The following is an 11912-nucleotide window of genomic DNA, read 5'->3' as shown; positions in this document are numbered from 1 at the left end:
GTTAGGTTTAGGAGTGGACCTTCATGCATACAAAATCGCCAACAGTTAAATTTTCTCAAAGGGTCGGGTTATTCCATGCATTCATGGTGTAAATTGACTCAGCTGTCATCATTTTATTTTCAAGTAGGCAAGAAACCTCTGGAAACTCCAAGCTCTTAATGAGCACATCCCATGGTGCTTATTTTAATTTGGACAGCTTTGCTTCTGGTCTCCAGTCATTCATTCCTCAAAGCTGTTCTGAAATGACAGAAGCTCACATCGTCCAAATGTTGAGCATGGATCTGCCCACATTGTCTTGCTGTCTGTCAGTAACTCCCTTCCCTATTTGCTTATGCATATCTTGCAATGCCAAACACCATATACCATCATCCTCCTGATGCTAGCTCTTTCTCAGCATGGGCTCTGACCTGGGCGCTCATGCGTGAGTGACATTTGCTTCAGCAGAACATTGGAGTTTCAGTCAAACCACATGGGTCTTGGGTGTAGTATGTTCTTCAATACAGTATGGAGTGAAAAGACAATATTTACCCCCACATGGAAATCCCATGTGGATTCACCCTTGGCCAGTTCGTGTGTGCCAACTGTCTCCCCCGGAATCCCAGGGTGCACCGGGAACAGGCTGGTAATGTGGCAGAGGGTGATGATCCAAGCAGCTCAGAGTTCCCTGGGGGACATGAATGTTGATTAAACATGTGCTCAGCCTTGGCTATTGAGCAATGGGACGTGGAACAAATGTCAAACGTTTGTTAATTTCTCTGCAGCGGAGGACTTATCAGTGGAGTGGGTGGAACCCACACCAATGAGGCATGACCCCAATGAGAAACTGATTGGCCAGCCAGACAAGATCAATCTTCTAGAATCAATTTTGAGGAAAAAAAAAAAAATGTTTCTTGCCGGCGTGCATATGTATTTCTTTGTATTAGTTTTTGGGAAATGCAGTCATCCACAATGCAGAACAATACTAATGACTTGCATGTACCTGATATTAAATTTACAGGTGTTGCTATTCAAATTGTCACTCAGAAAAGGACAAATTTGCATGTTCCAAGTTTTTAAAAAATCTTCTGCATTTTTACTTTTTGTATTGATGTTGATTTCATGTGAATTTTTCCCCCCATTTTTCCCTTACCATTTTCAAGAAAATTTTACATTTAATGACTCTAAAAATGTAATTTGGTGTAACTATTAGGTAGAAAGTAACAACATATTTTCCTCACAACTGTATATACTGTAAATGTGTATTTATATATATATATATATATATATATATTCACTGTATGCATGTGATTTACTAATATCATGAATTATTTATTCATAAATATTCTTTAAATTCTTGAAAGTAACAACATATTTTCCTCACAAACTGTATATACTGTAAATGTGTGTATATATATATATATATATATATATATATATATATATATATATATAATATATATATATATATATATATATTCACTGTATGCATGTAACTTACTAATATCATGAATTATTTATTCATTAATATCTATCTTTAAATTCTTTGGGGGCTTATTACAGTTTTTTACAACCTTCTACAACCAAAAATATTAAATTATCTGAAATTTTAAGAGACCTTGTTTTATATTTATTTAGTTAGTTAGTTAGTATGTCTCTGAATGTTTGTTGCACCACATCACAACTTTTTTTTCTAAGACATAAGACATTTTTCTAAGACATTTCTGAAATAAGAGAAGAAAGATCATGGACAGATGATGAATACATTAATTAATAATGATAAAAAAAAATCATCATATCATCAACCCTTGTACATCAAACCTATAGAAGAGCAGCTGTATTAATCTGGCTTATTGGATTTTGTGGCAGCGCAAACTAACGGTGCTGCATATTTGTGGGGATGCTGAATTACATGCAGTTTTGCAACCTTCACCCATTATTCAAACTCCCCTCTTTGCTGGGGATATGACTAAAATTGTATCATCACTCTGTGTCGAGGAATCTGATGTTAAACATGAACTCACAGTGTTCCACAAACAACTGAAGAGCAGGCTGATGATTAGACCTACATGGAGTTCCCTCGAAATACCTCCCTTGATAAAAACACAGATTCTGAGCAGATTTGTTGATTAGCAGGATGTTAGACAGAGAGGATGCAGATGAAAAGTGAGAGAGAGATGCCTACAGGGTAAACAAAAGAGTAAATGTGAAGAGCTAGGGTCTTCCATTTATACATCCTTATATCTGTGGATTGCCAGCCGTCAGTGTTCAGACCAGCCCTCCATTTGTCTTACTGCACTGTGCTCTGACAATGAACCACCGGGTTTCCTTTATTTCCTCCAGTCCAATCTAATGAGCATCTTCTGTGCGCAGGGATGGAGGTTCTCTCCTTTGTGAGGGCCGGACAGGTGTCTAACTGAATGATGAATGTCCTTGCATCCTTCCATAATTGGCTTCTCTCTGTTTGGCCTCAGTCTGGCTGCATGTCTGCCGGGCGGCCACCTCCATCTGTCAATCAAGTTTGCCCCGTTGCCGACTGGCTGGCCCTATGATAGCTATGCTAATGCAGCCGCTGGCTTCTGATTGGCTGCTGCTTGGCTGGCCTAGGCTAATCCATTATGGTCCTGACAGTAGTAATCTCCCCCCCCAACACCAGGTCCCGTGTGCTAAACGTTATTTGACCGTTCCTGTCACGTTCCTGCTGGCAAACGGACAGCGAAGGTGATGGATGACCCCGTGCAGAGCGTGCTCATTCATCATCACCCCCTCTGACTTGTTTGTGTGGCACAGAAAAAAATTAGACACTGTGATTTTTTCAAGATTACTTTTTCATTAAGAAATGCTTTGCCCAAACAAAGTTGGACCACGGCGGCATACAGGATCGTCTCAGCTGATTTTTCACTATTAACTAATGTCATATCAGAATCATAAAGATCATTTCGGGAGCCAACTGAATGACGATTCTGACTGGCCGTGAACCTGTGACCGTGTTTATTCGGGCGGAGTAATTGCGACAGATTGTCTTGATAGATGGAATCAGTGTCCAGTGTCTGAAGTTGACATAAGTAAATATACAGTCATGGGACTGTGGCTCTCGCCCATTAACTCCAATGGTTTGTTTTCTTACTTCACTCAGCGACTGCGGAGGGTCTTCGCACACGCTCCACCCTGAAAACAGATTTGCTGAGAGGACCGTATTGGATGTTGCTAATGCTAACATGGCTGCCGACAGCTCGAAATGTGAGGTCCAATGAAATTTATCGCTGAAGCTGGCCTCAAATCTTGTCTTCTTGACCAAGTAACCACGGTTTTACAGAGATACTAGTGGGAAAGCGACTACTTATTTCAACTGTTTCTCACAGACAGTAATGAGATTAAATAGAGAACAGGTAGATCACTTTCGGCTTTGATTTTTCCCTTGAGAAAAAGATCGTAGTCATCTCTTGTCTCATCATGAGGAAATTTCAGAGGAGACATTAACAATTTCTCACACTGGGTACAGTTTAACATATCAAATTTCCAAGCAAAATTTTGAGAATTCAAATTAAACTTACTAAATGCTAAATCGTAACAGTTGAGTAATATAAAACATACATCCAAAAAGTAAAGACAAGAATGGCTCCATAGCGATTGAGGTGTTCTATTGTTGGATGTAATAATGAACATAGCAGCCGTCATTTACTCCTGACATCTGAGCTGCTGAAGACACAGTGGATTACTTTTGTTTGTGAAGGGAATGCGCCCTGATCTACCTTAATGTGTTTATGTTCACGCAAATCATTCGTGATCCAGCTTGTGCTCACAGCAGAAGTGAGGTATAAGGTTTTTTTTGTTTTGTTTGTTTTTTTATGAATCTTTGCAATCGCTGTTCCTAATAACGTGCTAGTTAGCAAGATTCATGGCTAAATGCGGCTAAAGTAAACAGTCTCTCAGAGCATGGCCTGTCACCCCACAGAAGAGAGGGGCGTGGTCAGCAGAGCTCATTAGCATTTAAAGCAACATGCAAAAAACAGGTTGATTTCTGCAGAGCTGATTTGGATAAGGTAAAAAGGGGGGTTTTTTACACTACCACTAAGAAATTTTAACCAAGGTATATTATAGACTTTTCATTAAGACCATAAAGAATCATATCAACTTGTGAAAAATGGGCATCCGATGACCCCTTTAACATATACTGACATCCATAACACAGGTAGTAAAGAGAAACCTAAAGGATGAATCAAAGTTTGTCAAGTTGCTTTTTCCCAAGCTGAAGTAAATACTATAGAAGGTACACCGTGTCATACTCACAAATACAAAACAACACCATCATTGCAACACACATTAAATTAAACTAACGTAACAAACATAAATTAAACAACATAAGTTGTAAAATACAACTCTAACATATAATTAATAACAAAAAATATTAATAAAACACAATATTAATTTAAATGAAACACCATCAAATGTGAAGTCAGTTTATGGTTTTCACTGTAGATTATAATATAAATTGTTCTTTTTCACTTCAACAAACTGTACATTTAAAATTATTTTACTGCAAAATTACAAGCAATGTCCAGTTAGATTTATTACAGTTTTCCCAGCTTATATAGTATGGAAATGTAGTATATATTGCATTTATACCATGTAATTCTTTTTTTTTTTTTTTTTTACCATTAAAATGTCAATAATTTATTACAATGTATGAATTTTTGCTTTGTCATGAGGGTGGTGAACGTTTTTCATTAGATATTCCCAGAACAAACTATCTAAAAAAAAAAAAAAAGAAAGAAATGCACTTAATTTTACTGAATGTGCACTTATATATAATCTATAAATGTATATATATAGATATATATATATATATATATATATATATATATATATATATATATATATGTATAAACTATATATACAGATACTATTAATAACATAAAGGCAACTTAAGTGTACTTAAAGACAGCAGACTTTCATTCTTCCATGACTGTGTTTCTTAACACACTTAAGTAGGCTTTTAAAAAGCACACTTTGTAATAATGTCAAATTCAAAGTTTTACTTTAAAGTACATGTTAAATAATTTTGTTTAATAATCTTTTGTTGTGCTTTAAAGAATTATGCTTATTTTAATGTGCGTTGACTAACATAATAACAAAGCACAAGGCACTATCTATCTATCTGTCTATCTATCTATCATAAAATAATCTAGTTAACCAAGTCAATATTTCTTTCTGTATGTCAGCATTTGTGTCTTTTTATTCAGTTAATGATTTTATAAGCAATTTTAGGATAAACATCTGAGACAAAATTTCTTATTCAAAAGAAATTAAATAAGCCTTCTGAACTACAAAAGTGCAAAGTCTGAGCAATAAAATATTCCCCTCAGAGGCTTTGGTTCTGTAATGTTATTTTAAAACCACTCATCACTGTAAAACAAATCTGCAGTGTATATGAAGAGTTTGCTCTTATCGCTCACTTTCAGAAGAACTTGTTTTACATCATTATACATGTAAAGGCTATCTCATATATCTGTCTTGGCCTACTATGCAAACAGTCAGAAGTGTTTTGTTTAAAATAACTTCACATAGCCACGGGCTGGTCTACGCTTCTTCATCTGATGACTCTGTCACTAACATTTTTAACATTATAACATTTTCTTCTTTCATTTCTCTAAAAAATGTCTTGATTAGTTTTCTGGGGAAACTCTTGAGATATAATCGAACAGCTTCTCATTTGACAAAAACCAAAGATGAAAAGAGCAATGATAAATTCATACAAAATAGAGTGAAGAGGATCCGTGCTGTCTGAAAAAAAAATGCCTGTTTTGTCATGGCAGGTTCTATAAAATATCTCTCTCTCTGTAGTTTTCCCCCCCCGTTTTTTTAGGGGTCATGTGAGATTTATATGATGAGACTGGTCCGTGTGCACTTCCTCTCTTCTCTGGCCTTGTCAGATCTGGTTGCAGACAGAGGGCAAAAACATTTGTCATCCGTGTGAGATTCTCACCAGAGGCTTTCATCTGAACTAACATAATATGGATGCATGGGCATCACATTTGTATGCTGGCTGATAATTTGTCAGGAATCATATGACAAAAATTATTTACATGTTTTTATAATAGGCATGTAAAACAGGTTTTTAAAACATCATTTTCTGACACTTGTGTAATTATTATCATTATTATGACCTCATTTTTGGAGGAATTTTCAAATGTTTGTATTAAAAAAAAAAAAAAAAGCATTTGTCACAGCACTGGGCTATTTAAGTAAACTGTCAGAAATAATTAAATGGTGACCTGTTACAGTTCTTACTAATAAGCATAAAATAAAACAAATAAAATTGATATGCATTTGCCACAATACATATAATATATAATAAAATAAACTAAATTCAAATTTAATTATATGGTGACCAGTTGCAGTACTTTCAGATAAAACAAAACAATTAAAGTAAAATACATTGTACGACATATTACATAAATTAATTTAAATAAATTTAATAGGATTTGTCACAAGTCTGGGCTAAGTGAACTGTAAGATAGCTAAAAAGATTCCAAATAAATAAATAAATAAATATATAAATAAATAAAATAAAAATTGTATTACATGTTGACCAGTTACAGTACTTACAGATGAACATAAAAAAGGTAATTAATAGGTTGCCAGTTACATTACCTATACACTTTCATATATATATATATATATATATATATATATATACACACACACACACACACATTTTAAACTAAAACTTAAATGTTGGCAAAAAAAAAAAAAATGTCCATGTTTAATTTGTCAAATACCCTTTGACAGCAATTATAAATGTGATCTTAAAATTTCAAGCAGAGTTGAAATAATGTTTCTATTCTGTGTTTTCCACTGGGATTTCTGGGGTTAGAGTAAAGGGTGCGTACAGTAGGAGTATTCAGGAGGGAAGACAAGTCCTGGAGGACAGGTCCCTCACTAAGAAATCTGACTCAGGTGTCAACTGGAGTCATGTCCCCTGGCCAAACCGTAGCCGTCCCGTCCCCGACCCCCTCCCAGGGCCCACTTTCCCTCTGCCTGCCCCTCTGTCTGTCAGCTAAAGCCGCTCCACTGAGGCCCTAGTGCAGAACCAGATGTGCTGTCTGAGTCCTGAAACATTCTCTTCCCACTGACATCTTAACCTGAAAGGTGTGTGTGTGTGTGTGTGTGTGTGTGTGTGTGTGTGTGTGTGTGTGTGTGTGTGTGTGTGTGTGTGTGTGTGTTTGTGTGTGGGAGAGAGAGAGAGGTCAAACTTTAACCTAACCTCTAAGAGAGTGTAGATTACTTTCGAAGCTTGTGTTTGTTGCTTCAGCACTGATTGTGTATTTGGTTCCATTTTTTTATCCTGTACAAGAAAAACTTCAAAGTACAACCACACACACACACACACAAAATCATGCATCAAATGCCTCTAATATTCATTATTTTGATCATAATGGGACGTGCATGTTTTGATTGTATTTGTGTTTGAGTGATCTGTATTATATATGAAAGCCGTATTGGTTTTATAATCAAAGTCACATTTGAGTCATGCATCTCGGTTCACCCTTTCACCCACAATTCATCTCATTCCGACTGATATACGATATCTGATTTATCAACACATACCCAATCTAAGCAGCCCCACACATGTGCGAGCAATTAGGCAATAGAACAGTTGCTAACACAAACACCTTCTGATAGATGACACTCTAAATGTAAGGCCAAACCATGGCAAACATGACTCAAGGGACTGAAGTATCAATCAGATGAGCAGTGGCCTTTACTGTCGCCTCCATTGATTAAACACATTGTTTAGAGTATTTGAAATGTGTTGCCATACTGAAGTCTGTAGACGGTTGTGATGTTTACTGTGTAGGTTCAGAGGGGTGACAATTCCTCTCACAAATGATACACTATGTCACAAAAAAGAGTATTAGGAACATATTGCCGACAGAAAAAGGGGTCACAGTCAATGGATGTCTGTATTTAAAACATATGTAAAAATATTTTGTCTATAGCATCCACAAGGGATCCGCAGAACAAGCCTTTATTGCACAGAGGACTTGATGGAGTTCTCGATTGTGTTTTATTTGTGTATAAACTTTACTGTTGACCTTGGGACATATAAGAAAGACTGTCATGAGAGTAAGAATTATAGAGCTGTAAAATTAGCATAGCCTAGATAAATTTGTCTTCTAATGAAAAACGTTTGAGTTCTTATTGAAACTGAAGCTTTTGAATGCAGACATGTGTACATTTCAGCACACTGTTAAGATGGATGTGGTGTGCTCTTTTTCTCAGAAGAAAAACTTGAGAAGCTGGAGCAAAAGTCTCAGTTTAATCTTATACTGTTATCTAGGAAAAACAATTAGCTGTTTCTACTTGTATTTAGCTTTGATATGAAAGAAAACAGCACATCCTTGTGGCGCGGATGATACAGAAGAGCATACACAGCATAGAGTGATATGGAGAGACACAGATGAGAGCGTTGACAAAGGAATTGTTTAATAAAGTCGTTATTTTTGTTTTCCTCACTTACAAAATGTGTTCCCGTCGCTCCATATAACCCAGATTGCACGTCTGATGGCAGATGGATTATTCTGATGATGACTTTCATACCTTTTATGGACCTTGACACTGTTATGTACTTGGCAGTCTATGGGACAGTCACAGGCCTCCCGGTTTTCATCCAAAATATCTTAAATTGTGTTCCGAAGACGAACGGAGCTTTTACAGGTTTGGACAACATGGGGGTAAGTGATTAATGACAAAATTTTATTTTGGGGTGGAGTATCCCTTTAAGATACTTCAGATAGATTGTGTGTGTGTGTGTGTGTGTGTGTTTACCTATTCCCTATGTTATGGTGGGGGCATTCTTTTTTGTTTGGTCCTCATGAGGAAAACTATGGAAGCCCATTTTCGCCACTAAATAAAAAATAAAACAAGGTAATTGCAACTTTTTATCTCAGAATTGCGAGTTCAAAGAATTGCATGATATAAATTCGCTATTGCGAGTTATAAAGTCAGAATTGTGAGATATAAACTCGCAATTCTGAGGTTTTTTTTTCTTTATATCTCTGACTTTATTTCTCAGAATTGTAAGTTATAAAGTCGCAATTCTGAGTTTATAACTCGCAATTTTGACTTTATAACTTGCAATTGCATGTTATAAAGTCAGAATTGCAAGATATGAACTCGCAATTCTGGGAGAAAAAGTCAGAATCTTGAGATAAAAAGTTGCAATTACCTTTTTTAATTTTTTTATTCAGTGGTGGAAACGGGCTTCCATAGAAAACAGCTTATAAATCATACAAAATGTTGTTGTTTTTTTCAAAATCTGAAAATGCAGGAAGTTTTCTATGAGGGGTAGGTGTAGGGTTACGGTAAGGGGATAGAAAATACAGTTTGTACAGCATAAAAAACATTATGATGGAATGTCCCCATAATGATAGGAATACCAGTGTGTGTGTGTGTGTGTGTGTGTGCATTTCTAAAATACTGTTCAAAATTCTTTTCAAAAAGTATTTTAATATATTTTAAAAATGTAACTTGTTTCTGTGACAGCAAGCCTGAATTTTAAGCATCATTACTCCAGTCTTCAGTGTCACATGAACCTGCAGAAAGCATTTTGATTTGGTTCTCAGAAAACATTTCTTCTTATTTTCAAATGTCTTTACTATCACTCTATTACGAACGGTTGTCTATGTGCTGCAGAACATTTGAATGTAAGTTGCAATAAAATGACAACCTTGTTTTTTATGAAGTGATCTACAACAAAACAAAGCTCAAAATGAACACAAATGGCTGAATTATAAGCACAACAGACACTAACTACAGTGTGTGAGGCTGTCAGATCCAAGAAAGACAAATGGAAATAAAGTTGTCAGGTGAAAAAAACCTGGACCGACATGTGTCACTTTAATTCCACTGCATCTGGCCGATGGTTGAGGTCCACTGTCCAGCACGACTGTCCGAATTGAGTTCCTTCTGATCTTAATAAAAGTGAAAATCCTTCAACTCCACAGCTGGGGACCCTCTGCAGTGTGCAATCCTGAATCTGACATTTTTTTTTTTTTTTTTTCTGGGGGACATTTCACTTCATGGCACGCTCGCCTTTTTGCAATGACTTTAATGGGGGTTCTGATTGGTGGACATCATTTTAATGATACTTTGATTTTATTTAGCCATTTGTCACCAGTTTACATCTTTCAGTCAGCAAAAGCTTAGTCTGCCTTCCTTCTTGAACGTTAGAAGACCTGCTTTTACTCATCATATAGGGAGCGGTTTAACGTTGATCAGCTTGCCGGGACTTGAAAGAGAGAATGCACAGAACTCCAGGCATGTGGAACAATCAGTGTTAGAAGCAAGATAGCTCTCCCTTTGGCCCCATTCTCAACTTTGACCCCTGACCTCTTGGCACACGCGCTGCTGTAAATAAAGCTGAAGAGAGGCCTCCCTACCTAATTTCCTCTGGCCTCAAATTTAAACACCATTCCTTCTGACTGTTCTGTAACCAGGGGATAAACATCTCCTCACGTGGACCAGGTTCTCAACATGACCACTCAAGAAATCCAGAGAGAGGAGATATACACAATAGAAATTGTGTTTGACAAGTATAGATTCAGCGGGTCCGGAAAAGTCCTTGGCTGCAGTCAAAGCGAAATGTAAATATTGTTGAAATGAGGAGGGGTTTGCAGAATTGCTACAGCCATGACAAGCTGATTCATAAAATCATTATTGCGATAATTCAGTAATACACCGTGATTTCATGGTTTAAGAAGTTATTGCACCCAGTTGCACCAGTTGTGATTACATTTATGGCGTGACGACACTAGAGACCATCGCTTTTGTTTCATTCGTAAGATTCACTTCGGTTCAGTTTTTATAGCAGGAAATGGCTCCACATTAATGCTGAGGGAAACCAGCCAGAGAGGAAAACCCAAGAAAATCACCACAAATCGGTGTGCCAAAATAAAGAAGAGGGAAATATTACGGTCAAGTAAAAAAAAAAAAAAAAAAAAAAATTTAAAAAAAAAAAAAAAAATTGGAATAAGCCCTCAGAAAGTATTTTATTTTTTTTAAATAAGCTATTTTTTATTATTATTAAGCGTGTTATTTATTTAATTAATTCGATTTTATTTTATTAGTAGTAGGCCGGTTTTAGAACTAGGCAGAATTTTCGAACACTATTACAGATGTATTAATGGAAAAGCGTCTTCTTTTACACCGCTGTGAAAATATATTTATTATTAGCCGGGTGTGGAGTGTTTGCTTAATTTTATGTTGTATCTTTTTACGTTATTTTGCTCAGTGTAGGAAGGATGACCCATATTTCATTAAGCTGTGCTCTTGTTTCCGGCAGCTTTCACAACGAATTTATCTCTGACCAAGATATACACACTCAGCATCTCAGTTATCTGTATCAACACTGTCTGTGCTCGAGATAAAAATACATCTTTCTTTCTTTCTTTCTTTCTTTCTTTCTTTCTTTCTTTCTTTCTTTCTTTCTTTTTCTTTCTTTCTTTCTTTCTTTCTTTCTTTCTTTCTTTCCAGATGTTAAGTTTTATGTTAACTTTAATATTAAGCATTTTTCCTATGTTGGAATTCCAGCAGGCTATTTCTATAAGACATTTTTCTTACAAATTTTTTTACATGCTGCTAAATACTAGCTATTTATGATTTAAAACAGCAACAGCAATTTAATGTTTGGTTTAATATAAATTTAAGATGATCCATGAAGTGAAACTCATTTTATTATACACAGTCTCTCTTATCCAACAGAAATATACCATATATGTAATGTCGTCTTTGAACGAATTGTGCACTAAAACTAGCCATTTATTTCCAAAAATATATGTGGATACGTTCAGCAGTCGACATAAAATAAAACCAGAAAATAAAAAAGAAAGAAGGTAAAAGAAGGAGAAACAAAACGGATTGGAAGGGCTTAT

Source organism: Cyprinus carpio, chromosome A20 (assembly GCF_018340385.1).
Source record: "Cyprinus carpio isolate SPL01 chromosome A20, ASM1834038v1, whole genome shotgun sequence".
NCBI lineage: Eukaryota > Metazoa > Chordata > Actinopteri > Cypriniformes > Cyprinidae > Cyprinus > Cyprinus carpio.
Note: the sequence above shows the minus strand (reverse complement) of the source record.